This window comes from Solanum verrucosum, unplaced genomic scaffold (assembly GCF_900185275.1).
Source record: "Solanum verrucosum unplaced genomic scaffold, falcon-dt-bn FXZP01000009.1, whole genome shotgun sequence".
In the NCBI taxonomy this organism is placed as follows: Eukaryota; Viridiplantae; Streptophyta; class Magnoliopsida; order Solanales; family Solanaceae; genus Solanum; species Solanum verrucosum.
The window spans coordinates 2751408-2764367 of NW_026020231.1; the positions used below are offsets into that span (position 1 = coordinate 2751408).

The 12960-nt window shown below is 35.7% G+C and overlaps 1 pseudogene; it reads right to left on the bottom strand.

Moving 5' to 3' along the window:
• Window positions 1–1249: 1249 nt before the first annotated feature.
• On the bottom strand, window positions 1250–12400 carry LOC125832256 (sister chromatid cohesion protein PDS5 homolog C-like; annotated as a pseudogene).
• Between the last annotated feature and the right edge of the window lie 560 nt (window positions 12401–12960).

Here is a 12960-nt window from a genome sequence, read left to right on the forward strand (position 1 = left end):
AAGAATATTTGGAAAACGTTAAGGACATATTGTCCTTTTCTTATATGACTAATATTCTAACCAGATTGAAAATGTAAATATAATTATCTCAACTCAAGCACCACCAAACAAGATAAAGAAAAGCAGAGAAGATATGCTCAGCTTTGAGCTTGATATTCACTATGTCATTCAACTAAAACTATTAAGGCATTGAGTGTCGGTCTAGCCCAGGATCAAGGCTCAAAGCATGGCAACCAATCAGATCCATCTATCCTCTTAACTTGTCATATTTTACCTTAAGAAAGGTCTCACCATTGGTTAACATCAGATTTGAAACATATATTCCCATACTAACAAACCTTTTCTTTTCATTTGATTGGAAGGTAAGGGAAGAGGGGAGGAGAAAAAAGACCTCTTTCTATTAAAACATAAAGAAGCAGCTGCACCATTATCTTTCTCAAATATAACCTACAATGTTAGGCCCTCAAAATACAAAATATTTCTGCAATTGACATCATAACTAAGGCTGATGCATATGCATTATTCATATTAAGAAAATTATGACAAAGCAATTCATTAAGAGTTATTCAGATGAAAAAAATTTCCACACACTCGGTAAAAGAGCAAGCCAACACTTAAAAAAAAAGATATATCAATTCATCTATGTTGTTCGGACTCTTCAAAAATGTCAACGGGTGCATTTTTGGAGAATCTGACATGGATGCAACATCAAAAGTGAAGAGTCTGCGAACTTAGCAATTCAGTGAAATCACACACACTTGATCAAGTGGCCACCAAACCCTTACTTAGCAGCCAACCAGCTCCTTGCCATGCTCTCTGAAAACCTTATCCGCGGAATCCCAAGGAAAAGATGATAGAGATGCTCATAAATCAAGAGAGCAAACGCTGACACATATAGAGACGAGGTGGAAGCATAAAAAAGATGCACATCAGATTCTTCATTGGTCAAAAGTCTTAACTTCAGTTACAACTGATAACTTCTTTATAAAATTCCATGACATCAGGATTATAGCACATATAGAGAACAGATACATTGAAGATAGAAAAACGAAAATATCCGCAACTCTTTAGCTAAATAGACAAAAGCAGAACTAGTTTCCGCACATAAATAACCTCATTGGTAAATTTTATGGAAGATTCACTTTAGTAATCACTTAATGAAGGTTTTCTAATCTCATTAACTGCAAGTTAACTCAAATTATCAATAATAAACAATGTCGCAGGTGCGTTCTTCCTTTTACGTTGTTCTTTAGAGGTTTTGGGAAGTTGCTTTGCTTGGGGTGATTGAGACAGAACCCAATACCTGCACCACTCAATTTTCGTACATAATAAGCCAAAAACTAAAGGGTAGAACAAGTACCGTACCTGAATCCACATAACTTCCAAACGAAAACATTCATTTTTCTATCACTTACTAGTTACTGAAGAATGTCTGATGTTATTAGCTCTAATTAATAATAATAACTGTTTTACCTCTTCTTGTGATAGGGAGTTCTTCCTTTTACATTGTTATTTAGAGGTTTTCGGGAAGTTTCTTTTCTTGGAGATCGAAACAGAACCCAATGCCTGAAAAACTCAAATTATGTACATAATAGTCCAAAACTAAGGGGTAGAACAAACACTTCACTTGAATCGACAAAAATTCCAAAACAAGTACGTTCACTTTAGTAAGCACGTACTGAAGGTTGTCCACTATAATTAACTATAGGTCAGATCAAATTAATGATAATAGATGTTTACCTTTTCTTGTGATGACCAGTTCTTCCTTTTACGTTGTTTACGTTGTTTTTTACAGGCTTTGGGGAAATTGATTTCTTTGGTGTTTGAGACAGAACCCAATGCCTGCAGAGACCAATATGTGTACATAATAAGCCCAAATTAAGGGGTAAATTAAATACTGTATTTGAGTAACATTACTTTCAAAATGAGTACATTCACTTAAGCGTAATCACTTGAAGGTTGTCTAATATAATTAAATAAGCCAGCTCTAATAAATGATACGGCAATAAATGTTGACCATTTCTTCTGATGGTGAATATTGTTCTTTAGAGGCCTTGGCAAAATTGATTTCTTAGGTGATTGAAAAGGCAGAGCTCAATGCCCGCACCATTTAATTTATGTATATAATAAGTCCAGAACTAAGTGGCAGAAATAAATGCTATACTTAAATACACAACTTCCTATAAGAGTTAAGTCAATTAATGATAACTGTTTGATTTACCTCAACTCCTGATTCACCATTGGAGATTGCACATTTAGGTGAACTGCTTCTCCTCTTTTTAGCATCTTTCCCACAACACTTAGAGAGAATATGGGATTTTGACCTCCTTTCTCCACTTATCCAAGCATCATCATATCCTTCGTCTAGTTTATTCAAAAAACTTGGTTTCCAACCTCTTTTCTTTGAAGTTTGAGTAGCTTCTGGATATAGAGCCTTTTCGACTGTATTTGTGAAACCCAAGTTTTCAGGTCGCGACGTGGTCCTTGAATTGGTACTTTTCTGCTGCTTCATTGCATTTTCACGTTCTGATTCCTTTGAAGTTGTATCCGTCTCTAGAACGACATCACCGTCCTTATGCTTGTGATCATCTTTCCCTAGCAAGTTAGGTGGTTGATCTAAGAACGGAACAACTCTCTCCGGTGCAGCATGAGCTGCAAGCTCTTCGGGAGCATTTTCCACCTGTGATGTATTCGATCATAACCAAGAAAAGAGGATAAGTTGACAGAATACAGAACTTGAAAGTCATAGCAAAGATGGTCTATCACAAAATGAACATTGCATGTTTATCAGCTTCCATTTCATTGTAAATTAGACAGGAAAAGCAGACGCAGAGATTTTTTTTTTTTATTTTATGACAAGGGAAACCCGCAGCCGCTACCCTTTGGGTGCGCACAGGGTAAAACCCCCGCTCCTATGCAATAGCTCGCAAACCACATAGGAGAGGTAACCCGCACTAGGCAAGCCCGGTGCGACGAGAATTATACAACTAAACAACTAAACAATCATGTATTTTACAAATAAATGCAGCATTAATTTGAATTATCAGATAGACCCACCGTAGCTTTACATTTCATTGCCTCCCTCCATGTCAATTCAACAACCTCGGAATAGTTTTTAAAGGAAATGTTGAGGGCCGTCACTGCTTTTGGAAGATATGGATGAAGTTTGACAGCACTTTCTTGAAGAACTTTCTCTCCCAGAACATAGGAACGAGGCGAAACATTCTAAACCAAAATAAGACGCAATTAAAAACAATGAGAAAGATAGATGAATAAAGTTGTAGAGGAAAAGCAATACCTGATTTTCCTTCTTAACACTATTTATGAGGATGTTCACAAGGATGCTCAGAAACTGCATTGGAATGTTTTCACTCTCTTTTATTATCAGTCATTATTTCCTTGATGTCCGTGAATACTTTATCAGGGTGGTCCGGCCTTAAAATAGGGGAAGAGACAAAACAATTGTCAGCCATTCTCCAGAAGAAAAAATTGGCATACTGAGAAACTGGTAGTCTTTGAACTTTATGAAGGAAAAAGGAATCCGGTAGATTTTGACATGCTATGTACCTTACCATATAAGTTCATTTATGCTGCATTCAACATATGAAGGTACAACGGTGAATATACTGCTAAAACTGTCATATACTCCCTCCATCCCATTTGCTATAGGAGTGTTTGATTAGTACAAGTTAAGGATGTATAATTGATTTGTGATTAATTAGTGATAGTCGAATAATATCTAATTAAGAGTCAAAGAGTGATAGTTTGATAAATAAAATTTCATACTTGTCAGATTTCAAATCTGAATAGTCATAAATATAGAATATTTAAGAGTTGTAAAGTTGCATAGAAGAATATCTTATTTAGCAGCCGGTTGTTGAGAAATTCAGAAAAAAATAGTGGACAAGAAGACTATATACCAAGGGAGGGAAGATAACAGTATTTATATAAACTCTCTTTAATATACCCAAATGTTTTAAATCTATGGTTTTTGCATGCTTGGAAGTGTTTCAACAATTTGGAGAGTTTTTATTGTAAGTGAAAACAAGGGAAATACGAACGTCACCTAGTAGAGACTAGAGAAGGGAAGAAGATTATGGTTCCCAAATGGAGTGAGCAGGAATTAGGACACTATCCACCAATATACAATGCTTTTAGTATGGTGATTAGTTTTCTGGTGAGCAGGGTAAATTCATTCGGAAGTGACTTCTCTTCATCATGAGGCTGAAGCTGCTGAAACTGTACCTACTGATTAGTTGGTGCCAGCAATGAGACAGTTTCTATCACTCCTTCTGGTCTTTCAGCCTTTGCTTCCTTTCTTTTTAACTTTTCCAGTATACCAATGATTGAGATATTCATTTGGAACCAACCCTTTGGGCTAACAGCAACCTTCGGAACTCGGGGATGATGGGCCCTCTCCTCTACCCTTCTCTACTTAAATACTAGATTTAGTTTGCTTGGGGAAGGACTCAATCGTGTGACTTAAGACACAAACCCCTCAACCGGTTTGAGCTAATCCCTGGAGGCTTAAGTCAACCAATCATTGTATCTACAAATACCAACATTTAGCCTTCAGAACTCAGGAATGATGGGCCCTCTCCTCTACCCTTCTCTACTTAAATACTAGATTTAGTTTGCTTGGGGCAGGACTCAAACGTGTGACCTAAGACACAAATCCCTCAACCGGTTCCTATTGTTCTAATCCCTGGAGGCTTTAGTCAACCAATCATTGTATCCACAAATACCAACATCCCAACTTACTTCATGTTGCCAAACCAGAAAAGAAGAAAAGCAACACTGTAAATCACCGTTGTTCTTTTCCACGCTTCCACTCCCATTTAACTAACTCTACATGTTCTGAATTGGGTATAATCAATTGATCACCTTCAAACCCCAAGCCAATTAAAACTAGAATAATTTATATTCAAAAAAGAGCTCACTGAATTTCTTGCTCTCAGCTGAAGCAATTGTTCAAGGACATGAAACTGCTGAGGCACCCATATAAAAGTACTCCTAAAACAGAAATTGGCCGAGACAAAACTCTAACCACTAGTCACAAGCAATTACTCATCTCATTCATGTGCATTCTGCTCTTTAAGGTTGACAGTTTGTAGCATAGTTCTTTACATGTCCCAATGCACAAATAAGTAAATGAAACTGAGAAAAAGGGAAATGTAATACTTTAACTTGTGGCAAGGGCAGAGCATACATTATATTACTAGAAACAAATGAACAATAAAAGATAAAATACCAGCAAAGTTACACCCATGTGGTCGGGTTCAATTCCTCTTTCCTTTAGGAAAATTAGGAATATGTATAGCATAATTGGAAATATACCTTATACCATTCAGAAAATGTTGAAACATCTGAACAATCAATGCATCTAACATGAGATCCAACATGAGCACGCATGTTCGGTACTTTTCCAGAACTTCAATAATTGAGACAGCCTTTGAATAACAGCAACCATCCAAGCAAGACAATTTCCCAAACGCCAACACTGCAAGCTCAAAAAAGTCCTGTCCACCAATTGAGCAAGAAACCAAACTATGAGTATGTATAAATGCTATTCATGTATCCAAGAAAATCATAGATGCATAAATACTACAGAATCTGAACTATCAATTACATAGCAAAACAGCTTTGTTAGAAGAAAGACTCGCAACCAGTCTGACTTCCAGTTTGGGCAAAGAAAACTGTATGAGTTGTACTTGCCTTAAGTATGCTATCATTATATGGTTGATCTGGAGCTGTAATTCTCATGATCTCACTGATGCAAGATGCAACTGACACCTTCACATCCATGTCAGAATGTCGTAGAAGTCCATCTGCAACTAGTGCTTCCATTGCAGGCCGAAAAGCATCTCGTGTCGATATGGAGGGGATTTGCTTCACCAGTGACAAAAGATGCCCTAACTTCTGAAAATTGCATATACCAAAAAGAAGTGATTGAACCATGTCAAATACATCGGAAACACTTCTCTAGATAACACATGAAGTCTAGATCAGGATATCTTGTAGAAAATAAAGAATAAAGTTCAAAACAGCATCACAAGGTCAAACATCTCTCTCTTTCTCTCCACAATTTTATTTCCTTTCATCCATCACGAAGCCTGATTATGTCCTTTACACAGCAAAAAGTAAACGGAGACATAGATAATTGACTTCCAGGACCAGTAAATAAGCAATGGCACAAGGAAATCCTAATGTATGATAAACTTAAGTTGAAGCACAAGAAGGAAAGCTAGTCCAAGTTCCTTCAGAATAAACATGATAGGGATTGGTCGTGTTAACTGATCCTTCTTCCCTAGTTATGTGCAGGGAACATGTTGATGATAGTAGATATCACAAGTGATGCAATCATAGACAGATCTTTTAATTACTAGAATGTCCTTAAAAAGAAATAGACCTCTTATAAGAGATGATCTTTCACTAGAACTGCTTATAGGAATTTCACCAGATGCAAACCAAGATAATTCTACATTATATACAAAAAAAGGATCATTTTTTACAAGATGGGAATCAAAACCTCACTTCTAAGGTGAAAAATTAGGCAGTAAACCAACTAAACTACTAAAATTTTCCAAATAAGGTGATCAATTTATCCTAGGATTAACTAACAATTGTTGACCAGAACCAGAAATAAATTTCAACCATTTTAGGAAGTCATTTATAACTTTTCAGAATCTCATAGATAAAATTGAGCCCCCTTGGTTGCTATGTACTTTTCACTTAGTAGGTTTAAGCAGATGGAAAGAGAAAAGAAAAGGCCCTCACATCAAGTTTCTTGAGAAGCTCCTCTTTAGAAGATGGGGGCTGCTGAAGCAGCTCATTCCCAACTTCAAGAAGGCTTTTGTTGTGTTCCTCCTCAGAAACAGAAGAACGAGACAGGGAAACCATTTCCTTTTATCACAGCACACAAAGAAGAGCACTGCAACTTTGAAACCAGGCTTTAAATTTCAAAATCCCAAAAGTACTTGTACAAAAGGACAAGAGAGAAAAGAGGGATTATATGAAAATTTGAGGCATAACTCTTTGGGCAGTTACGAAATTTTTTCAAAGTGTGAGAATAATTGAGGTCGTCTTAACTGCGTAATTTTCAGGTTTGCCATCTTAAAATTGGGTTTCAATAAAAGGAATTCACTTCCAAGGTTTTACTTATAAATGTTCTGTTTAGATTACAGTAATCTTTTTGATAAATTTTTTTTTGATAAAATATTACAGTAATCTGAACAGATTAACTTCTTCTTTGACCTTTTTGTTGTTTCATTTAATCTTTCCTCCCTATATTTCTTGGACACTTCTGCTATGAATGAATACAGCTACACCCAAAGGTCAAAAGAAATATAAAGACAATGATAACAATAGGAAGCTATCAGTCTTAGACCATTCAATTTTATTTTGAAACTGGGAAGAGTAATGTTTATGGTAGTAACTATATGAACCTATTTTTTATAGAAAAAATGAGATCTCTTGGCTACAAATTGAATAGAAGAAAATGACTTTTCATATCTCTTATGTGTAAAATACATAAATGAAGATTTCTATAGAAAGACAATAAAACTAAAATAATTTATAAGTGACTTACGAAACTAATTCTCCCTAAACTTCAAGACTTCTAATTGTTATCAAAGAAGAAAACTAGACTTTGTACTGTAATCTATCTCTGGGTATCAGAATACCCAAATATATTTGCATCGGGTCTTTTGAAATAGAGTGGTGGAATGTCATCAGAACTGTTACAAGCCCATTGAATTGAAATCTGCGTATGTGAATAAAAGATTTATTCTAAAAAGTGAATATGAAAGGAGGAACTGAGAAAAACAATTCTGTCGCTACCTAGAACTGAGAGGGTCCCCCGTATTAAAAGGTATAAAAAGGTCAAGGAACAGAGCCTCGGCTCCTGTTCATAGACAAATTTATTTAGGTGGGTTTAGCCAAAACCATCACTTTGAATTTGAAGCATGTATAAATCTACAAAAATATTTTTCACATGGACATGCATATATAATAAACTTACTGATAAAGATAGCAAATATATTACTCACGTGCATGTACACATAAGTTGCCTTTCTTGTAAACAGTTTTCACGAACAGGTGGAAAGCCCACATCACGGCTTGTGTTGCCTGTGTTCCATCTCCTTAGTGGTTGCCCACATAATGATCATGTTGTATCATCCCATGCCTATCTCAAGATTGACAGACTCTGCATCTGAGATCGTGTTATACATTGGCTTTAAGGTCATACTATTGTAGCAACTCAACAGTATTGCACATGACCTTGAGCAAGGAATTAAGCTCTTGTGGATTTGCACTTGAATAGACGTACAGTTGGCTGTAAAATCACTGTAGTTTGTAGAGATGGCATCAGACACAGATGCAGTGCCGGCTTTAATCTTGTAGCTACTGAGTATAGTCATAGCATTCCGTATCTGGTTCAGAGAGTCCCTATGCCATATCACCATCCCGGAAGATCAGCAAATTATTAGAAATGATCAGTCCAAACGTATATGATCCTATACAGAAATATGAAAAGGCAGCGAGCTAAACAAATAGTTTAAGACCTAAAGGTGGCAAATGAGTGTTTATATCAAATTTAGAATATACTGAACTAAGAAGGGTAAGAGAGAAGAAAGCTAGTTAACTTTTAATTTTATATCTCCCGGCTATACAAGGTCGATAAGCATAATCATCTCCACAGATTTGGTCCGGCGTTGCATCCCTAGTGCAATTCCGTTCTAAATAGATAGACATCATTTATTTATAGCTTCTTCCATTTAACACAATAGTAAGACTTTTTTCTCGTCATTGTTATAACTAAATCAACTCTTCTGTTATTAATCACAATTCCTACAGTTTTCAGCATAGTAAATCCTTAACATACAAAGACAATCAAGGAAACCATAAGCTGAGGAAAGCTTTAATCTTCTGTACAAAAGACAAACTTGTATGGATAAGATCAATCAAAATGCTTGGAGAAGGCCAATTTATCCATCTTCCTCAGCATGTCTAAGGTTAAATATCTAAGACGTAGCCATTCACTGGCAAATCCTGCAATGGTAATTTCAGCAGTAAAGTTCTTACTGAACATTGTGATAACAAGTAACAGGGCAGATACTCAAAGCACTCAGACACTGCACCTTTACTCAAAAGGTTTGAACTTCACTAGGTGCAGAAACCTCAAATGTTTTAACGTTCAGACTAACAAATATAATCTTAAGAATATATATATATATATGCTGGAGGGAGCTCTAGGCATTACTATCAAACAAGAACCAGACAGAAAATGTTTCCCAACAACATGTTCAATATTAGAGGGGCCGGGAAGAGTTTTTGAGATGTCTAATGATCAAATCCAAGACAACGGGTTTGGTTATTGAAGGATAGTAGTTTAAGGCCACTAAAGCACATATACAAACCTAAGAGGAAGCATGAACTTTGATGTGATAATACGAGAGAACCAGTCACATAATAGCACCATATCCCCGAAGTACTGGATGAGAGTTGTCCAATTTAAGTTGTTCCCCTAAAATTTTATTGTACTGTAGGAAATGTGCATAGCATAGTTTACCCAAATTAATGATTCCTCACAAATCAGAGACCTAACAGTTTTCTTGATCATACAAAGAACAGTTTCAGGCAGAGGCAGAGAGTATTTGTGACGTATTACAAGTTTTCAAAGTCAAAGACCGTGATCTTTATTCAGAAACAGACTAATAGATCACAGACCAAAATACCGCCCACTGGAAGCTGTATGTATCAATTGGAAATCCTCAGTTACCTTTAAATTTCATGATGCCAACATGCAATTATTCAACTCTTTAGACCCCACCCATACTGATACTGATACGGGAACCCTAAGAATGAATTGACGCAGTTGCGAACAAACATATTCATGTTCTTTAAATTTCAAGAAATATTCATAAGGAGACATGAATATGTTTATTCGCAACTGCCGCCATATTGAATCACTTGTTGGTATCTTCAACCCTAGCAATGCATTGATGCAGTAGATATTCATAAGGAGAGAGAGAACTGATAGGAAGATGAATTGATGAGGACGACTCTCGGAAGCGGTGTTTTATATGGGAATAACTACCACGCGTTTAAAAAAAAAAAAAAAAACTTGGAAATAAATACACGTCATGTTTGTTTAGTAAAGGTTAGTAGAGATTTCTCATCTTATTAGTAAGTTAATTTAAGATTTTAGTAGTGCATTGACAAGGTCTTTTCATTCTGGGTGCAATTTATGAATTTGTTTGCCAAAATCAATTTTGGTGCGAATTATTGAACTGAATCGAAATTATCATATCAAAGTTGGATTTAATCCACAAATTCACCACTAAACTTTCTTTTTTCACGCATATATTGGTGGTATGGACCCACCCCTTGGCTAATTACGAGGGGAGTGATCCAGATGGTGGAGAATCTACGGAAGAGAAAGATTACTAGAGTTAATTTGTGTTACATGCGAAAAGATTCAGTAGAAGATGTGAACTTATTCTGCCTCTCTCTCGTCATTACATATATAAACTTTTCTGCTTCTTCTTCATAAAATTTGCCATAAGAACAATCAACATATTCAGTAGCAATGTGAACTCTCTTGCTGGTTTATTTAGCATCGGCTCTCTTGAACTCAAAGAATAAAGATAAACCACTTTACTAATGCTGCAGCATAAAGAAAACTACAAAATGGGGGCCTGTTAACAACCCCAGCCAAACCCTGAAAAACAAACTACAAAAGGAGCGATAATAATTTTAATCTCAATTTATGAACAAGAGTCTAATCACATAGGAAAATACTAGTGCATTTGACAGCCACAGCTCACAGCTCACCTACAAATGGAGCAGCCATGGTGTGAGGACAGAGCAAGTGTGAAAATTTGGACATTCTTTTACATCTCTTTGCTGCCATACAAAGGTAGCACTTGTCACAACCCGTTCTCTAAACAAAGCCGTGACCGGCACCAGTGCAATACTTGACCCAGCGAACCGGCTTGACTATTCTAACTTGTACGTTCATATCACATGCCCCACATGCATATAAAAATAAATAACTAATCTCTTTGTTAGAACCTTCAATTCAACAGTTCTTAAAATAATTCAAATAAAAATTGAAATCTATAAATACTAAAATGTGCTTAAAATAATCCAAAGTAAAGTGATCAACCATAACCCAACTAAAAATATGTCTAGACTGGAGTGCTAAGAGGAAAGCACAAGACAGAGATTTCCTGGCTAATCTCCAATACAAATACCGGATAAATGAATAAAATTGTCTAACTGAAAGAGAAGAAGCTCCACGGTCAATGACAGAGCTCACCAAATAAACTTTTAGAATAAAGCAACCTATCTCGTAATCTGCTCGTCTATGACACCTGCGTCTACATTGACATAGGTCAATGTAGGTTTCACAAAGAGAATGTCAGTACACCACTAATGGTACTCAGTGAGTCTCAACATTCTCCTCACTAAAGTCGCTAGGAGACCTCGAATAAAAAAATGAGGGTAATGAAGGGATAAGAGAGGAAACACGCCACAATTCATTCTAAAGTATTATACAACCATGAGGCAGGAAACAATCACCTAAAACTTATAGCTTAGTTCATTCTTTTCATTTTCTAAGTTGTTTCAGTCAATTGAACGTTTATTAATTACGCCCAGCTCTGGCAATTAGTAACTCTTTGTACAGTTACCATTTATGATATGCCTCGTTAAAACAAGATTAGTAACCCTTTATATGGTTACCATTTATCAGAGTTCGCATTAAGGTTTCAACATTTTAACTTTATCATAATCATAGCAGCTACACATTTTCTACAGTTATATTAAAACACTTTAAAATTTAAAATCACTGAAGCACTATTTAACATTAGCTAGATGACAACACTGGAAAAAGGCCATTTATTCTTGCAAGCCTAACTTTTCTCGACTCTGGCAAATACACGTCACACTGGACTGGAGACAATGGTGCTACCTGGAACGATTTGGCATATCCCATTCCTTCTATCTTAAACTTTGAATTGTTTAGAACTCCAATGGTTGGAGCTGATATATGTGGTTTTCAAGGAACACTACTGACGAGCTTTGCCGTATCCAAAATCAAGAATCACATTAGTCTAGAGAAGTGGGACATTATGGCTTGGTCACATGGACAGACTCACGATAAGTAAATGGGAGCTTACTCATTCCAATTAAACACACATTAACCTTAACAAACAATTAATCAAACACTTCATAGACATGACTTCGTAAGGAAAACTTTAATAAGAACAAGTACTCTCACCTTCTTCTTTTTCCTTATATGACGAGATGAATCAATAATGCAATCAAGGCGCCTGCACATTCACAATTTATGTAAAATACTTATCAATCACTAATATTGTTTCACATCGATAATTGAGAAAGAAATAGCTTCGAAGTATAACATAAACTTTATGAAATTTAAAATGTGACATAGTATCTTATCCCAAAGCTCATAAGAAAACATAGTACTTTTAATGACTTTGTTTTTGCATTACGTGAAGTGTCCCAGTAGTCTGCTGATGCATTAGAAAAATTTACTGAAATCTGAACCATTGTACAATTAACATGGAATACAATCAGCAAACATATCAAACGCCCACCAAAATTGCATGGACATTCTTCTTTTACTGGGTTTTATTTCAGAAGTTCATTAATACTTCAAAACGGATAAAAAAAAGAAAAAAAAAAGAACTTCAGTACAAAATAAAACTATTTTGTTGATTTATTGTTCACATACATCGGTGCTTGACTTTTAGTTGTTTTCAAATTTACCATATAAAGAAATCCCCTATCAACAAAAATGCTAGAAAGGAACTGTAAATAACTTGAAAATGAAGTATTAACTATTCATGCCTATTGTTTTTTTCAATAAAAAGCAAAAGAAAAGAGCAACTCCCAACCACATTCTGAAAAGGGAGGCTTGTTTGTCAGAAA